This window comes from Drosophila eugracilis, unplaced genomic scaffold (genome assembly GCF_018153835.1).
Source record: "Drosophila eugracilis isolate 14026-0451.02 unplaced genomic scaffold, ASM1815383v1 contig_1858, whole genome shotgun sequence".
NCBI classification, from domain to species: domain Eukaryota; kingdom Metazoa; phylum Arthropoda; class Insecta; order Diptera; family Drosophilidae; genus Drosophila; species Drosophila eugracilis.
In genome coordinates, this window is record NW_024572708.1 from 851362 (window position 1) to 871270 (window position 19909).

Genomic DNA, 19909 nt, shown 5'->3' on the forward strand with positions numbered 1-19909 from the left:
GAAAATCAAATTTATGCAATATTCTATTGGGGTTTTTCCATGTAACTTATCACTACTATGGTTAACTTCGTTTTAAAAACATTAGGTGCAATTTTTGGATCTTATTTTATTTTTTAATGGTAAATCAGTTATTATGGTTCTTTTGTTGATAAAGTGCGTCAGTTTCATGTGCTTTGCCAACACACGCAGTATAATCTCCCTACATCTGCTGTTTCATTTTTTTACTCATACTTTTATAGAAATCCGTTTTAATATAATCCTCTTTATCTAATTCGTTTGAGAGTCCAAATAAACAGCTAAGATAAGGATTTGGATTTTTTTAGATGAATCGCAGCAGACACAAGGCTACGTTTGTACACTTGATATCTGTCATTAACCAATTGGTTTTCTTGTCAAAAGGCCAAAGTATTATTTTCAACTATTTTCAACCTTTTCCTTATAGAGCTTCGCTTAAAAATCTAAAAGTGCACAAAAACTTCGACTTTTTCGTTGGCGTTAACGCAAATTTGTCGTTCACCGCTTATACAGAAGAAATATATATATGGCATATATACAAAGTGAGGGTCTGAGAGAGGTGAAGAGTAGGCAGCGTGTAAATTATAATGCACGCCTCGATCTGTGCCTGGCCACCTGCTCTGGCGTCTGGCCTGCTGTTAGCTTTGCTTGGGTTCAATGGTCTTGATCTGGTCTCAACTCCGATCTTAGCCTCCACAGCAGCTACTAGCTGAGATCCTCATTCTACCAGATTTCTGGCCTCCTCTGCTGGCCCTGCTTTTTTCTTCTTTTCTTTTTCTGGTCTGTTTGTTACACACTGCAAGGTAATTTCTAATTGTTCCAGTTTCTCTGCTCCTTCCCTCTTAAAAAGGAGGAAGTCTCACTTACGTGAGTTTTAATTTTGTTTGTTTGTCTGACAGGGACAGTTTTCCACCCTCTTTCCGTCTTTACCCCATCCCCCTCCTCGTTTTCACTATGTTTTTCACCCATTCTTCAGACGAAGTTTTCGCGCTGGCGGGAACCATCAGAGTCGATAAAGGGAAAACAAACACAAAACCAGCGCCAAAACGTTCGAAAAAGTTTGATGAAGCTCTGAACTCGTCGATGGCGGCTATATCGTCACAGATGAAGATAGTGAAGAGATACTTTTTATATGATGGTACATAGATTGAAAAATATAAGGCTGTATAGAGTCATAAATTCCACAATAGGAAAATATAAAAATTAGGAGTTTTTCTGTGTATAACTAATTAGGGTACTGAGATAAGAAAAAATATAAAAACATTTTTTAAATCACATGAAATTAGTCACTAGGGTTACTAAAGTATTAGTAGAATCAAACCTAGCTCATTTATTAACAAGAGTTAGTTAGAGTTTTTCCAAAGAGTTTCAACTGGAAGAACTTCCACTTCATAGCCTTAACTCTACATTTTTAAATTTTCCCCTTAAAGATTCTTTTCTCTGTAGATATATTAGTATATTACATCTCAACTCTATATATAGAACCTCTCACTTTTGACAGATTGTTGGGCGCTTTTCTCCAAAAAAGATTCCGCTCATGATTACATTTTCCGGACATTTTCCGACGGCGATGACAACTTTATGATATTTTCCAGATATATACGATTATATATATATTTTAACGGGAATCTATGGGTAGTATTTGAGTTGGATATTTAGCTGAAGGGTGGGTAGACAAGCGGAAAGAAGCTGCCGTCGCCTGGCTGGAAGTGCCAAAACCGACTAAAGAACATAAATAACCAAACAGCCAATTAAAATAAATTATGATCCACCTCTGGGCTCTTCGGTATCTGTATCTGTATCTGAGTATCTTCTTATATATATATATATATATCTAGCATCTATCTAAACTGAAAATGGGAGACGAAACAAACGTAAGCCAATGGCACTGCTTCAGGCGGTCACATGGAAAATTTCATACTGGACTTCCCAATATAAATTTTTGCCACATATGACCCTGCAAAGAATGAGACATGTGGCAAAATATACTATTATTGGTATGAGATACACAAAAAGGACAATCATCATCTGGAGTAAGTCTACGGGACTGCTGATATGTAGAAATTTATTTTCAACATCTGTAATTAGAAAATGCTCTAGACAGTCATGACTTATTAATATAAACGATGTTTATTGAGGGTGTGGAAATTCCACTTTCATTTTCTTACCTATTATGATTGACTTTTCCCGTTACGTTTGTTTTTTATTACATAATTTGTATTGGTTTGATATAGATATATATAAACCGCCCTTTTTGGAGGTGAAAACTCAGAGAATTCACTTCAATGAATTTACTGTGGAAATTGTTTACTCGATCGATATTCGCACGATATCTTTCACACAAATTTCAGATTGTGGGTAGAAATACAGAATTTATACCCAAATATTATTCTTTAGCCACTATGTGTGTTTTCCGTTTATAAAGGGAAAGAAAACAAGTTATTTCCTTTTATCATAGAAACTTGGGTTTTAAGGAAGATTTGCATTTGAATTTTCTGATTTGAGGGTTTTACTACAGAGTTTTTTTTGGCCTTAATGGGAAAGGCTTGTAAATATTATATTTAATATATTTTCTAGTTGTTTTAACATTTTTGTAACATTCCTAAGAACCATTGATAAAAACTGATTTGTAAAGGCAAAATACTCATATAACCAACCATCGCCCGATCCTTCAAAGACAATAAATACTACTTCATACTCCTACTCCATTTCTATATTAAAATTATGAGAATATTGATTCTAAATCCCCAGAAAATAAATATTCCATAAATCATCAATCAATCCTGAACATTTTCATAAATAAGCCATTAATAGTAGAAATTTGATATATGCTTAGTTTGGAAACCACATATAAATAAATGGTTTTTATGCTTTGCTGCATTCTCGTTTATAGTTCACAAATTTGAAATATATGCAGATATATATTATGTAAATGCTTCATTAATGATTGGCTATACTGTAAATATAGCCTTCAATTTTCCATATTATCAAAGGGTTTGGTGAGTGTGTGTGTGTGTGTGTTTATATACAATCGAAAGTTGTTTACCACTAACGAATGACATAATATAAACGAATGCATCAATGATCACCAGAGCCCCCCAAAATGTCACCTTGGTTTGCTTTTTCCCATTTTTGCATTCACCACAATACACCCTTCGTGTCTCTGCTTCTTCTTCTTCTTCCACTTTGTTGTTGTTTTGCTGCCGTCTCTCTAGAAGGAGGTATCCAATCAGGCACTGATACTTTAGCAGCTCACAGCCATAACACATTTTCGTCCTGCGAAGCTTAAGTAGCCATCTGAAATGGAATTGGTGAAGTGGTATTCCACTAAAATGAAACACTTAGGCCAACCACCGCTCCGCCCTTAATCTCAACGTCTATTTCTTTTCCTCCCCGGTAGAGGAGAATTTTTGGAAGACTTTTTTGGTTTGCTTTGCAGAGTACACTTGGAGAGAGATGTTAAAAAGGGAAACAACTAAATTTTAGAAGAAAGTGTAATTTGTTGTAACTTTGGTTAACAAAAGTTGGTTAAGTTTAATATTTTTTGGTTCAGTGGGTATGGTGTATTTGACTTTAGTTATTGGGACCAAATGATTTTGAGAGATAAAAAGCTGAAAGTTTTAATATTGGGAATAAGAAAAAGTTTTAGTTTAAAACAGACATGGCAATCAATTTCAGGTTTTCTCCTCTTAAAAAAAAAACCAACCAAAAACCTTTGCGCTAGTTTCTTCCATATAATTAAACCACTTTGTAATGATTAGTTCTCTCACACATTTTTCCCTGTGTTTTCCAGCTGTTTGACAATTTGAATAAGGTGGCAGCAAAGTGTCCATTTTTTTGTTTATTATCATCACAAAACCATATTTCTCGCAAAGGTGTGGAAACGCTCTTCGAAGTATGGGTGGAATGTATTTCCACACGTTTATCTGTTATCTACTTATCGCTTTCCGTTTTCTCAGTTCTTATAGCTCGAAGTTCTCGTTTTTCAGTTTGTTTGCTCGCTTCGCTTTTTCGATAGTCCGTCCACACATAGAAAAAGAATTGAAAAACTGAACCGCAGGCCCACACAGCAGATATAAAATGAAATGGAAATTTGCATTTTTGTATCACAAGATGACGACATGTGAAAAGCTCACTCACCACTCGAATGGTTAAAGACATAAGTCTTGGGAGGGGAAAATGGAGGGCTGTTGGGGCTGGGGTGAAAGTGTCACCCACATCCATAAAAAGCAGCTGTTCATTCAAATCACTGGAGGAAGGACCCCTGATGAAGATATATTAACTTATAAAGGATATTATATAACTCAAAGAGACCTTGCTGACTCAAAGGTAGAGAATCACATAGATATATCTTAAAGATATATATTTCAAGAACATTTGGATTATTTCACTGATTTATGTTTAGAAATGGCTTTAAGTTCTTGAATTGTGAATCGATTTGGTTTTTTTGAACATTTCTTGCGGGGAAAAATAAACAAAGAAAACGTTTCTAAATTTTATGCGGTAAAAAAGCAGAGAACCGCACTTGGTATTTTTATAGTAATACTAATCGAATGACCTTGATATATTCGATACCTAAAACTTAAAAGTTTTTTATCAGTAATTGAGTGATATATATATAATCCATGATTATAAGTAGCTTCCTGCATTCAGTTAAGCTTCATTCTGTGGAACTACTTTAGTAAATAGCAATCACTTGTATTTTCCATAGCGCCTTATGAGCTATATTTTCAATATGAATATAATTTTCCATTACTGATGTATGGGCAAGAAACAGCAAGATAACCATTCATCCAACAGATCATGCCTAATCTTTAGTTAACCAAAACCATAAGATTGATATTCAGACATCCACCCTATATAAAATCTAGAAATCAATTCCATCAGAACTGATTCTGGCTAAATGGTTATAAATTCAGCCTGCAATCACTAATAACTTGCTACTCCCTCTGCATTTTTTCTTTTTGGTTTTTTATTTCAGAGAGCTCTCATGAGTAGCAACAAATAGCACACACACACGCACCCTGACTCATTACATAACCCGTCCAAACGGCTGGTCGGGGAGGGCCACTGGCAAAGGCCAACCAGCAGATAGGGGGCGGACAGAAGAGCAGGTGCAACGCGCCGCCTCTTTCAATTTTACCATCTACTCGGCTTGCACGCAGCCCTGGCTTTTTGTTTACATTGCGATTGAACGTGCCATTAATCAAATGTACTGAAAAGTAATTTTTCAAGTCTGGAAAAACTATAATTTGCCCCAAAATTCCAAGATCGAAGGCAAAGTATATTCTAGCCATTAATGGAAATGGAAATTGTGTTTTTCAGTTATAATACTATACATATATAGTAACTAAGTCCAAATTAACAACTTAAAATGAGCTAATGAATAACAACACAAATCATAATTAAATATGAAGTCAATATTTTTCAAAATTTGAGTCATTATCTCATTTTACATGGGAATGATAATTACTTAAATACAGTACTGCATTGAGGTAACAATCATAACTAATTGCTAGATATCCTTACAAAAGCTGAAATACCAAAATTTTTACTTTTCCAGCAAGCTGTTTACTACAATAAACAAAAGCAGAAACCAAAGTCTGTGTTGATTTGTGGACATCACTTATCTTTCTCGCCACTGTCTGTCTTTTCGTCTTTTTGTTTTTTATCAGCTCTTGCTTCCTCTTATCCAGCTTCTGTTTTTCCGATTTTCTTTTGTAAATTTAAGTTTACTGGCATTTAAGCAGTGTTTGTGTGTTTAGTCACCCTGTGTAACAGAGAGCATTTTTGTACTATAAAAGCATCACTTAATAATACATTACAAAATAAAGATGAACTATTTATAATTTGTGTTAATTGGTAATTGATAATTGATAAGTGAGCCAATACTTTAAGTCCCAAAGTTAAAGCCATCATTGAGATAGCATTTTCTGCACACTTTTATCAGCAAACGCAATCTACTTTATTAACAAATTTATTACTTCAACTGCTGTACATAAATCTTAATTTGATTAAAAAAATGTCACACACAAAAACAGACACATTGGGCAGGGCTTCAAACTTTCTAATTAGAAAAGCATGGTTGACTCAATTTAGGAGTGGCAACAGTAACAGTTTTACGTTTTAGTGAGATCTCTTGTTGTTTCACTTTCACGGCATGTTTTTTCAGACGACAAAAACTAAACAGTTACCAGGTCGATTGTAATGCTTTCCTTTAAGAAGAAAACAGACTTTTAACTAAGTTTTCTTGCTTTTTTTAGGGCTTTTTTTTCTTTATTATAACAATAATACATCTGGGAGATTGAAAAGTCGTGGTACCATAAAGTGATACCAAATCGATGACCAATTAAGAAAATATTAAAAACCGCTTTTTTGTACTATTATTGGCTATGGCGAGTGATACCGAACATACGAGGACTAAAACTACTGCCTTTATCTCGGCTTTATAGTTCCGATATTATGTGGTGAAACAGGTTGCACAGGTCCTCCTTGGTATGGGTCCAGCCCTCCTCCGTCTCGTCTGGGCCAGTATTGATCTGGGAGTAGTTGTAATTGATCGTAGTGTGCCTGGCTGAGAAGATGTATCATGGAATGATATCGAAATCGGATAATGATCAGCTATTGAATCCATCCAGTTCATGGTGGTTTGTAAGTGTCTGTTCACTTTTGTTGTTGTGATGATTTTTGCTACCGTTTTAATTTTGCAATGATATTTACTATATTAAGAAAAAGTTCGTTCGTTCGTTTCACTTCAATCTTCTTTACGTTTTGACGATCAGTGATCTTTATGCCCTAAATAAATGCACTAAAACGCATATTAATGCGTGTCTCTTCTGTCATCCAATACAGAACATTCTTAGCAAAAACCAATACAAAAAATGTAGAAAAAAGGATTACAAAAGTCGCGGTGTTTCTTTTCTTGACGCAAAAAAAGAATTAATAAAATACATTGCTCCACGCCCAACTTGCTTGTTGCTCTGCTGATCGTACTCTGACGATCTGTCGAACAAGTGAGCAGCTCGCAGCTCGAACAGCATATACTCAAGTTCCACGTTCCAGGCCCACATTCCATGCCAATGTAAATTGAAAATAGTGCCTCCTCGTCATCAGTGCTGCCAGATTCGACTGTTCAAAAATAACTCATATAAATATATGTTAAAAAATATTTGAAATTTGCCTAAACAACATTTATTTAAGATAACTATTAAAAACAACAACTTAATTAATTACAGAAAATAAATAAATTACAAAATTGGCTAGAAATATCAACTAAATTACAGCAGCAGCAACGAGCAGAGCAAAAATAGTTAGAGAGTGATATGTTCCCTGTCACATGATTTACACTCCGTACTGTTGATTTTATTACCGAAAAGACTTAAGATCTGCTGCGATATTCGATCGTATAAAAATTGAATAGTTTCTCCCAGTGTGTATGCCTCTCCTAATATCTCCGTTCAATCACTCTCCTCTTCTTTTGGAATACCTCACAGCTGATTCTGGCTTCCTTCGGGATCAGTTTTCTGATAAATTAAATTTGAAGGAATTGCTTTATTTTCATTTCATGTATTGTCTATAGATACGTATATATATGTGTATATGTGTGCATAACCATCTAAGAAGAAGACGAGTTCGGAGACTATAAGCCAGAGAAGAATAACAAGTAGATGAAATCCACCGAAAGTCGCCCTATTGTTATCTTTTGTCAGTCAACGTGTTTGTGCCTACTCCTCCGCCAGCAGAGGATAATCATTTTGACTTTACTTGTCAGTAGCTCTAGAAGTTAAACTATGCATCCTTATTGTACGTATAATTACTATATATTGATCATGCCCATAACGATTGATAAGCAGGTTTTTCCGGTTTCGTATAACACAATCATTAGTTTGTACTATTAATAATTACAAATATTGCTGTGTTACAGATTTAGCATAATATGTTTAATTTTGAAAAAAAGTGTACTTAAATTTGTCGTAATTTTTAATGAATTATAAAATAATGACTGGTGAGCGGTTAAATTTAATTGCAGCCATTAGAAAGGCATTTCCCCCATTGGTACGTATTTCTTAAGTACTGTGGAATCAATTATGTCTAATTTGATATAAAGTGAAAAGTAGTTGCAGTGGAGAATATGAGACAGGAGTGAGGGGGACCAACAGATGATAATTCCGAGATACGGGTTCTCCGATTCTCCCCCGATTTCGAACCGCTCACTATTACATCGCTGACTGGTGATTTCTGTCTGAGTTTCCGATCTCTATGTGATAATTTCGTTTTTCTAAACATCCCCGATTGAAACAAAATGGGTGTCATTGGGCATTGCCTTAATAAGGCAACTTCGAGAGAAGTGAATTCAAGCCCAACTTTTCTGTCTTTACATTTCTTTAGATCAATTAAATGCTCCTATCATCATCGGTCATTAGGTATATGAAATATTATTAGAGTATTTAGATTTTGAAATTTTGAAGCTTTTGAAAGTTGCTTGAATTTAGATTCATTTTCACATTATAGAGCTGATTTGTTATAAAAAATATATATCATTTCATTTTTCTTTTTATAGTAACATATATTTTGCTACGGTTTTTCTTCGATAAGAATAAATAATGAAAGTCGTTCGTACTTGGTTTGCCTTGTCTCGTTCATCTATCTAGCGGTCTTCCTCTAGAATACTTATGCTTTCTATATCTCCTCTATTTCATTTTGTTGCTGTTTTTGCTCCTTCGGACAAGCATCAATTTCCTTCCTGCACAGCTTGTGGCATGATAAAAACTGAATTGAATGAATGAATGAACGATTACATTGCCACGTAATAGCACACACACACACTCGTCTGCCTGTTGTCCCCTTCGCTTACTTCACACTCAAAAGAAGAACCCTCTATCCCTTCTTTATGAATGCAACTCCAGTTGGGATCCTGCAACTTGCTTTCTCTGCGCTCCATTTGCTTCTGTAGAGCCTATGCTATCTCTACACTCAACAAATGTTAATCTTTTATAGTAAGAAAAACTGGAGTAGAAGAACGTAAGAAGGTTTTGTCAAAGCACATTTCTAATAAGAACCTGGGAATTATAAGTTCTTGTGATAGTTTTACAAATATTCTGCTGCAAAATCTAGCAAAATATCTTAAATTAGAGTTTCAGTGTAGACAGGGAATTGGAATGATGGAGCGGTGGGAGGGCGTGGTCTGTGGGGGTAACGGGGTTAAATTGCAGTGAAACGTGTTTCCCACAGGTAAGCTGACGCACAAATTCTCACGCAATACACATTCAGTTAACACACACATGTAATACAATTGGCTGGAAATTTGTTGTTATAGTTATTTCCTTGTTTCTCTCTCTCCTCCCCCATTCCTAATATTATCGGTTTTGTTTTGTTTTTTTACATGCCCAAGCCGTGAAGTGGCAGGTCGCCACCATGAGGTGGAGTAACAGAACTGGGGGCACTCCGTCCCTGACATCATTTTCGTTGAAAAAACTGAAAACCCACTTTCCGCCACATTCCCCTTTTCGCTGTACCATGACATCTCTCCCATTTTACTTGCTTGTATTTATTGTTTTCGGTATTGTTTTGTTTGCTTTACAAATAAAATATGTGTATGCAGCTTTGTGTGTGTTTCTGGTTTGGATTCCCCCACCAACCCACTCCATTTAATTTCCCTAAAAGTACCCAAACTGAGACCCGTGGTGCCATATCCCCAATTTCCTTAAAGGAAAAAGATTGTCACGAGTTAAATCACCTTTGTTGCTCTATCACAAACATTTGGTTGGCCCCATTGATATGATTCTATATTGGTATGTATTCTAATCAAGACTCCACTTTACTTTTCACTAAAACTAGTTCTAACAAAAACAATACAGAGTTGTAAAGTGGCAAATATGTTGGTTTATTAAATGTTTGTTTCTTTATTTAAAAAAAATATTAAGCTAAAGTATAAAAAAACAACAGAAGCTACTCTTTTAAGTTTAAATGCATTATAATATGATTAATAAAGATATGATTATGAAATATAATTGCACCGAAATGAGCGTTACCGTATAGTAATTCTGCTGCAACTAAATAAAACCAACAACACCCACATCTCCAAAATTATGATTATTTCGTAACGTAACGTGCTAATTGACGTTCTTTTAATTTTCACACGTTACGTTGGCATGTGTGTGCCTGTCCTTCTTCACTCCACGGTCATATCGCACCGCCCGCTGTGCCACATGTGCCCTCGACCCTTCGGCCTCGTCACTCCCCTGCCACTAGCCTGGTTTGCTCTCTGCCCCTCTCTCCTATGCCACTCTCCTTCCGCCTGCAACCCCGCAGGTCATCTGGCGGCTCATCTTTGATGCTGTGCCTCTGATTGATTGAAATGGATTTGGCGCGTAATTTACCCGATCGCTATCGTGACCTTAAGCATTGACCCCGAATTAGGGAGAAATTGGTAAAAGAAATTTGACTGCATAAAAATATTTTCGCTGGCATTTATCAGTAAGAAAATGTTGCTTACTTTTATGATTTGTGGGTACCTTTTGTGTTTACTTAGAATTATTATTATTGAATAAATGTTGAATGGAAAACAAAGATGATTTTAGCTAATATGTCATAAAGATCCAATTGATTCTTGAACAAGAATCATTTTCCAAAGGAGGCTTAAAAACGAATTCTTAGCTTTCATCATTACTTCTGAATATAGAATAAAAATATAATTATATCTAAAGAAAAGAAAAGTTATATTCCTAATCTTAAATCTTTCACCTCGTTTTGAAGTTCCCAATCGAATGAGCGCCGTCATGACTTTATCAGCAAGAGTGCTGTGGTTCGTTTGGTGCCTGTTTATTGCCTGGTTGCTGTTCGAGTCTCTACCCAGATCCCGCTGGCAGGTGTTTATAAGTCACTTATTTTATTTTCTTTTACACCATCTTCCCCAGATGTGTGAGCTGACGATTGATGAGCTACCAGTGTTGGTTGGCCCTCTCAAGGACGGTCACCATACGAGATCAGTGGCTGCGATGTAGCCAGAGCTCATGCGGAGATCATGCGATACCACGGACTGTTCAAATAAAGCGTAACCGAGTTGGAAACCGGAGTTCCTGGGAAGGCTGAGTATCTGCAACTTAGTCCAATCTAGATGGTAGAGCTCCTTTGGCGACACCTGGGATGGGGCGCCGCACACTGCGTCTCAACTGAGCCCACCTCCGTTGAGAAATGGCCCTCACATCACTTTAAGAAGCCTCTTCACCAACTATCTTCATTCAGGAGTTACGATGGCGTTAAATGAAAAACCTGATCACAGAACCTCAACGCCAAGGATATGGAGGATGGTAATCTTCAGTGTCCAATGACGCCCAGTTCGGGTGCCTACTGGTTCATGGGTAAGCGAATCATCAGAGCTTTGCATTCCGCCGGAGGAGGTCTAACGTGGATGTCGTAGGGAATTCCTGCCAACTCAGAGGTGAGCAGCCCAGCGAAGGTCAATAGCCTAGTAAACTGCGTCGGTATCAGGTGGGTGTATACATCGTACTATAAGAATGACATGACATAGTGTAATTTGTTTCACCTCTTTCAGGCATCGCCATAGTTCCGATCGAGATTTGATCCTATCCCGTCGCCGCTCGAACAGGTGGTGGTATGGAGTGATCTTCAATCACGAGATTGAAAACGATGATGTGGTGTCTGGCTGGCGTCTGTTCACGGAGTCCATTGAGCACGCACCATGGGCTGGTATCCAACGGAGGCGTGGTGGCCCGCAGCGCTTAACCAACATCTGGCCAGGATGCCCTCCAGCTGGTCACCAGAGCAAAGAGGTCAACCCCGGTGCGAAAGGGAGGAAGTAGGCAGGAGGAAGAGCCACCACCCGCCAGTCCAACGGGCAGTGCTGTCCTGAACCGAACCGGACCAAGTCCAGTCCTCAGTCCAGCTAAATCGAAGCCAGGTCGTTTTTGCCGGTCACCAGTCCACGAATCCCTTTTCTGTATCCCTCCAGCATGACCGGCGGAGCGAGTAGCTCGGCGGAGGAATGCAGTGCAAAGGAGGAGGAGCAGGCGCAGGACGATGATGCCGAGATCAGAACTGGAACAGGAGGCACCGCCCGCCGTTGATACTTCAACAGCCCATATAGGCTCCAGCCATAGCTGGGGCCAGGGCGGTGGAGCCATCAAGCTGTTCCAGTGTCTGTGCTATGATGCTGGAGGGAGCCCAACCACTGACCCCTCTCATTCGCCTCCCCAGCCGGCGTCGGTAAGGGAACTGGTGTACGGGCCATGGGCGTCAGACCGCAGCGTGGCAACGGCAACCAGCAGAGCCGGAATTCAGCTCTTCACAGTATGAGGGCATCCAATTATCAATAGTCAAACGGCATATGCTGGTCAGCCACCCAAGCATACAAATTTGAGTGCTGTTACAAGGTTTCGCGGAAATCATCATTTAAGATGACCTTAAGTCTTCTGCAGATCACCACCACCATAAATTGGTCAGGGGGAGCAGCAGAGTGAACTGCAAAGGCCAGCCACCACTATTCACTTGTCATTCCTCATGGCATCCAAGAGGAACACCAGGTTCAATCAAGCGAGCTGTATGCCTCCACTGTTTTGTTATCTGGGCGGTCTTTGCTACCTCCTTTTTTGGCACTGAAGGTGAACCACGATGCCGCATGGCTTTGTAAAGAAGCCTCTTAAATTCCTTAATTCACATTGAAAGTGAAGGCACAGGTCATTATCGCGGCGAGTCGGAGATCCCTGGGAAGTTGCAGCTTGCTGGAATAGAAGTGGCCCAACAGCGACAATTCGTGGAGGTACAATGTCACCATCGGGAGCAAGTACCGCAAGAATTTGCTTAGCGGCGTGAGGTCGCGAATGGCGAGGACTTTCTGAAGCTGTGCCTGAATTGGTAAAGCGTCTTGCTGCCAGCTCTTCAGATGTCTCGTCTATCTGTGGGAACAGATCTGACCGGTTGCGTTCAAATTTGTCCAGTCGACGTGCCTTCAACAAAGAACCCGATATCGTCACCCAGTCAGGGATCTCAACGAGATATTGATAACGAGGGCAAGATGGCAAATGCCGGAGCAGGGATCCGCGGCGGGAAGATCTGGGGCAGAAAACAAGTAAGAAGAAGGATGATGGTGAAGCGCCAGTGAAATCTTCAGAACTGGCCCTGCTCCATGCCATAGACCAACATTATGAGGATAGTTCATCCGGCTGGTGGAAATCAGCCAAGGTGGGTGGCCATAATTGTGTTGGCTATTCTGTGAAGGATGGGCTGAACTGCAGGGTGAGGCAAGGGAGCCTCTTCAGATGCTCACGTGCGATCCCGGATCGGTATCCGCCCCTGTCGTAGCGCCAACAACAGCGCCCGCCAGTTGGAGTCCCAGTACCATGAAGTAGAGTCCGACTTGGTAGAATAAGTCCATCCTGAATACTAATCCTGCAGGTAACGAGCTAACTCCGTTTTGAGTAAAGTCCACCAAATCTGATAATAATGCTGATGTGTATACCACGATGCGGAGAACGCCATTACTGCTGGTTTGTTCCAGCTCAAGTTCTGCATCTGGGTAGCTGGCAACCTTTAAAGACCTCCAGCAATACCAATGCCAAGCGATCACCACACAGCAGAGGTCCATCGTGGCTCATGCCCGTGGTTATCGAGCACCAGCTAAGGCACCTGATCTCGCCGCACCAGTCGATGCAGTCGGATGGCTCGATTGTTCCAAATTCGTCCAGGAGTCGGTAGCGAGTACCCAAGAGCTTGTCGGTGGACCACCAACAGCGTTTGAGTAACGTTTGGTTGGTTCCAGAGTGTTTCTGCTTGCCTCAGAGGCCTTGGCACGGCTTGAGATGAGGACTACCTACGGAAATGCTTGACTAATCCCAAACTCTAATGATAATGGCCACGATAGGGCGAGTAACATTATCTGAACCTCTATCATTAAACATTTACTTCCACAGCCGCTTTCGGAGATCTCCCATGAAACCTGCGAAACCGAATAACCATGAGCGCTGTGCCTCTTTTGGCGCCTGATCTACAGTCGCTTATGGAGGTCCAGGCCTCATGTGGCGGTGGCAACTATCCAAGTTCCATCGTATTATTCAATGGGCCAAGGCTGGGCGTCACTGGCCCAAACATAACCACCCGCCAGCACCATCAGCAACAGCAACACAACCAGCAGCAACAGATGCACCTGCAGCTCCAGTAACATCAGTAAGCAGCTCCGTGGAGGGTCAACCGTCGTCTACATGGTGGCGGAGAAACAATCACTAGCGAAGGCGATGATGGATCCCTACCACTTGTCCATCGGATCATCTGCGTCGCTCTGGTGCCGTGCCGTTGCTACGCGTGTCCGTTATGGAACTGCCGCTGCGAAGGAACCAGCAAAATTTATTCATCCACGTTGTTTGATCAGTCGGCTGACAAATGGTAGGTGGCACCCCATTGCTCACCCGTCCTGCCATGGTATTCATTACTCAAAACAATGTGAACTGATATGACCTAGGGGCAGCCATGCGAAGAAGCTATGGATAGCTGTCAGGTATCATATGCCTGCAAGCTCTTAACTGGCTCCTGAGAAGTGTCACCTAGGTGTGTGCCTGCACGATCTGATGTGGTGGTTTGTCAGCCCACTGGGACTGCCACTGGAGGTCATCAGCCAGAGGGCAGGGCGAGGGTTACCGGCACTGGAACATCCAGCACCCAACCAGCGGCAGATCTGCCTCATCTAACGACGCAACCTACACGTGCTCCTGCAATCAGTATGATCTACTTCCACTTGCTCCTCGATCACCTCTTGCAATTGTAGCCATTCAGTGCTTTGCATCCGTCGGGTCAGGTACCAGTTCCTCCACAGTTCAAGGTATTTGCAACATCCGAAGATACTGTCCGTACAATGTGAACAGAACGATGCCATGGCCGTTTCAACGCTCCTCAAGCCCTGGACTGCGGATGAGCGCCAATCAGGCAAGATCCAGCAATGGGAGGGATCAGGAGCAGGAGCTCGCCCTTTGGTTATGGCACAGACCAGCTGGAATGTTTGAGGTAACAGTTTCTCGCGTCCAGCCATGGCGGAATCCCTGACCGATAACTCAACGGAGACCTTCTGGGCGCGACGAGGGAGGATCGCAATAAGTGCAAGATCATCTAGAGCTGTCACCAAGTTCACGCCTGTCGCTATCTGCTCGTCCATCGACACAATAGTCGAGATATTCAGGTTATCTTAATAAGGTTGAAGATCTCATGATTTGGATGTTATAATAATTGTATTCTTCTTTAGAACAAGGTCCTCAACGTGGTTTTCTATGCCGGCCAATCGCTGGGCGATACCAATGTAATCAAGCCGTGGCGACGTGATCCAAAAAGGGCCTGCTCGATTTCTGCAAGACGAGGATGATAGCTGCACGCATTTCCGTTTGAGCTTCAGACCGGAGAATACATTGCGTGTACGCTAACAAGTTACTATTTCACAACGGAGGACTACATGAGGTTCAGATCCTCGATCACAAGTACTGTAGCAACATCTGCGTTTGAGTCATGCCTCGCATCCAGCAGGATTTTGTGAGGCGGAAACTTGAGAGTTTCTGCTTGATCACCGGTTTGTGGTGTTTGGCAAACTGATAAGCAATGTGGTTCGACGCTACCCAGATTCGGCATGCTAGGCCACCGCAGGAGCAGCCACTTCCTCCTTGTTAGCCGATTCTGGATCTAGGGAGCACATGGTGGGAATTTGTTCTCGCGTAGTAACTCCATCTGCAGAAGCAGGTCATCGCACACATTGTCCATGCCATTGCAAGGAGGCAGCGGGCCAAGGAGGATTGGGAGCTGGTCAACGGGCATGTCCTAAAGCAGCCACCCAACGGTGCAATCCGTGCCAGCCCCCTGCTTCAGCTGCAGTGAAAGTTCACCGAAAGAAGTCGAGCCTGATACCTATTGTTTCAGATGTTCAGCACTGGCTCAATGGTGGCTACTGTATTCTCCCCCAGCACATGGCTTGCTAAGGGATCTCTTGGGACTTCTGTACACTGGCAGTGATCGAGTGCAGCGACAGGGCATACGGCTTGTTACGTATCCCTTCTGGTGAAATAACGAGAGCTTCGCTTAAGAGTTACTGGCGCAGATTACCACCAGCTGATTGAGGTATCGCCCATCAGTCGCTGCGATTTTGATATGAGTCGCCTGGGGCTGCTGGATATATTCTGGCTGTACTGGGCGGTCCTGCAGTTGCAGGTGAAGGTAAAAACAGCAGCTTCGCCGAGATCTGATCTGAGGCTCATCGATAGAGCTGCCCTCACAGGGCTAAAGCAGGAAAAGACCCCGCTCCTTGTGAGACTCTGCAGTTCGCTGATCTTTCAGCAGTAGCTGAGATCAAGACCGCCCACCGGTGAGCTCGAGGACCTGATCCCTTCCAGTTTGAGGTCGTGCCACCAAGGAAGGAATCAAAACGAAATCTTAACCAGCGGTGGTTCTTACCACCAAACAGGTGGAGAGCAGCTATCGGTCTCATTAGAGACTTACATAAGTGAATCTTCACCGAAAAGTTTAAGTTTACTTTATCTTTTTCCTGCCTTCTACAGGGTGAGTGGTCAGATCAAGGTAGCTGGGCTGAATCAGGCATCTTTATTGGAGGAGATTACGCTCGCTGAGCACTGCACCAAGACCAACATTGTGGCTGGCATTACCAGTCTGTGTGTCCCAGAGCGACACGTAGAGAAACTGTCATCCAGACAATGGCCACAGCCATGATACGCGTCCATTGTGCAGGAGCAACCATGCATCACAGAAACTGGCAGCGCCGATCATCCAGTGCGAGACCTGTGGATCTCTGGTAAGACCGCGATCGCTTTTCCTGCAATTGGAACCGGAAGACACGCTCCCACAATAAACGAACGGTGAGTTACTCAGAATTTTCTATATTTCGGGATTTTCTTATACAGCAAAACCCATTTCCTGTTATAGGTTTGCAAAGAGGAGGAGAGGCCATTCGTGTGGAGCTGCATGAATCTTGTGGCCGAACCAGCTCTTTTGGCTGCTGGCCTTGGCCGATTCCAAGACCCAAAGTAATGGTGGGCTTCGCGACAGCCAATGATCATTTCGGGTCCAGGAGTGGTGTGGATCGGTTCTGTGGCCCAACCGGTAACTCTGGTCTGTTGAGACTGGCAATCAGGTGCAGATGCCCAATGCCAGGAGTACGCCGCCAACTCTTGTCTTAAAGACCGCTTGCTGCGGCCATGTGAGGAGCACGGCGAGAGAAAGTGCCTTCGCCCCACCAGCACGTGTGCCATGCGCGCTGAAATGAACTGGCAGAAGAAGAACTGAGGGATCCCAAGCTTATCATAGGATGCGACCTAGACATGTGCATGATCTGTTTTGTGGAGGCAGTGCCTTGTGCTCCTTCTGATACATGTAAGAGCAGGTCTGACACTGAAGAACTCTGTCTAATTTACTCTTAGCTGGAGTGCGGGTCATGTGTTTCACTATCATTACGGGCATCTGGAGAAGCGCTGGAGCGACCACGCATCACCTTTGGCTTCTCTTGCTCCATTCGTAAGTGACATCCAGCATCCTGTTGGCGACATCCTGAGCCTATCAACGGACTGAACAGACGTCAAGCGGCTCATGGTAAGGAATTCTTGCGAACAGATTATGATTTTTAATTCTTTTCATTTTTCCATTTCTGGAATCAGTACGAGGGCGGTATGACACACGATAGCAGGATGTCATGACCCAGCTGGCGATGGATCATGCCCATACCGCCGTCTGCTCGCGCCAGAAGGCGCCTACGGTGAGGCACGCTTGTGATGCGGAGATTGGCGAGTGGGATCCAGAGAGCTGGTCTGCGGCGGAGGTTCGGAGGGCCAGAGCACAGGCCGTGTCCAAAGCATGGAACCGACTTTCTGAGTACAAATGCCGCTACTGCTGTTCGGTAGGTTCTTTTGCTTAAACAACGCACTTGTGATACCCGCTGCGACGATTTCCAGCGACTAACCACACCAGGTCAAGTTGTTGCGCCTGGCCGACCGAAGGTCAAACAGCTGTTAAGCGACGAGCCGCTGCACGCAATAATGCATCCGCCCACCGGTGGGAGAATTCGTCCTGGATGCGGCGTCTGTCGCAATGCCCAAACATTTAGCCAGACTCTGGCTCGACCGAATGACGAATGAAAGCCCAACATGAATCAGACGACGAGGCGTGACGGCAGAGAAAAAAAAGAGGAGAAAGGTGACGACGACGAGGAGTTGGAAATGGATATGGGCGAGCGTTTGGTTTCCTAGTTCTCGACGACTTCGGACATATTTTTATAAAGATCTAAAAGCCTAGAAAATCCAAGGACCAGTACACCCTTGTGAAAAAGGATCTTTCATTCCTTGGGGATATTAATTCACTCACTTGGAATGGAAACTGAAAATGGATAGATATTTAGATAGTTGATATTGAACGATGATATTGGATTACAGATTACAAATAGCAAATGTTGTTTAGCATATTTTACCCAGGCAATATATTTTTTGTAACACAATCTGATGACGAAATCAGTGAATCTCCTCCCATTTAATGATCAAAAGAAAAATTCACCATTTATTTAATGTACAATTCGGCGGAGCGAGCGAGGGGGAGAGGGAGAATTGAGTGGGAGAGCACGAGAAGTGTACATAAATCCTCCTGCCCTGACCACTGATCTCTATGACCTCCTCCCGTCATTAGTCCTCGTCCTCGCTGTCCCCCTGTCCTCGGCCCTCAACCCTCCTCTAACTCTCCTCCATCTCCTCACCCTCTCACCTCCTGTAGCAAAATCACATTATGCTACATTTATATATTTGCAACTACCATATATATATATTTATTATGAATGCGAGCGGAAGGATGCAATAAAAATCAATTCTGAATGTAAATTAACGAACTTTGTCCTTAAAATTTAGGGGCCATGCAATGCAGCAAAAAACTTACCACCCTCTATCACTGAAATCGATTTTGAGAAATCAATTTGCCTACCTCGTAGCTTCTTGAGCAGGTACCATCAATAAAATTTTCCAAATGGTCCAAAACAAGTTTCAGAAACCCTACTCCCTACCAATCAGAGCAACTTCGCCCCCTGAGCTCCCAATGAGGTATTACATTCCTCATTTTGGATCATTTGCTCCTGCTATGCCCAAAGACTGATTTTTTTCCGCCCAAAATCAAGATTGCCCTCTTGACAGCAAGATTCCCTTGTTGTGTCTCTTAGCTCTAACTTTGTCAAACAAGACGTATTGCAAAACAATGACTGTTTTACAGCCAAACAATTCAACATTTTTAAGCCCCCTATACCCACTTTTCCGGGGTGTACTGCTCTTTGCTGTGAGGGCTGATTAAGGTTGCGGAAATGCAATATTTGTTATGGTGGTGTTAGTTCTAGTTTCACAAACAAGACGCGGCACAGTTAAATAGGACTGTTTCCGTGCGTGCTAACGACCGACACTAACCACCCCTATCACTAAAGTTTTTCGATTTTGGGAAAGGGAATTTTCAGACCCAAATTTGGCATTTCTTGATAAGGTACCATCATCAGTAAATTTTCAAAATGGCCCAAAATGAAGTTTCCAGATTTCCAATGCAAACCAATTGGGAATTATAGTAATCAAGTTCTCGAGCCCTATGAGGTATTACATTCCTCATTTGGACCATTTTTGCTTCTGATGTGCCCAAAAGACTGGATTTTTCCGCCCATAAAATCAGGTATACGTCTTCTTGATAGCAGAGATCCTCGCTTTTGTTGTAGCTCCTATTCTTAAACTTATGTCAAAACAAGACGCATTGGTTAAAACAATGACTGCTTTTATGCAGCCCAACAACCAACACTCTTTAGCCCCTATACCCACTTTTTACAGTAAGTGTACTGCTTTTGCTGTGAGGGCTGATTTGGGCTAAAAAAAGGAAAATGCAATAT

At 42.0% G+C, this 19909-nt stretch overlaps 1 pseudogene; it reads left to right on the plus strand.

The window, feature by feature from the left end:
- Positions 1 to 13987: 13987 nt before the first annotated feature.
- Positions 13988 to 17537, plus strand: LOC121529765 (annotated as a pseudogene).
- The last annotated feature ends 2372 nt before the right edge of the window (positions 17538 to 19909 follow it).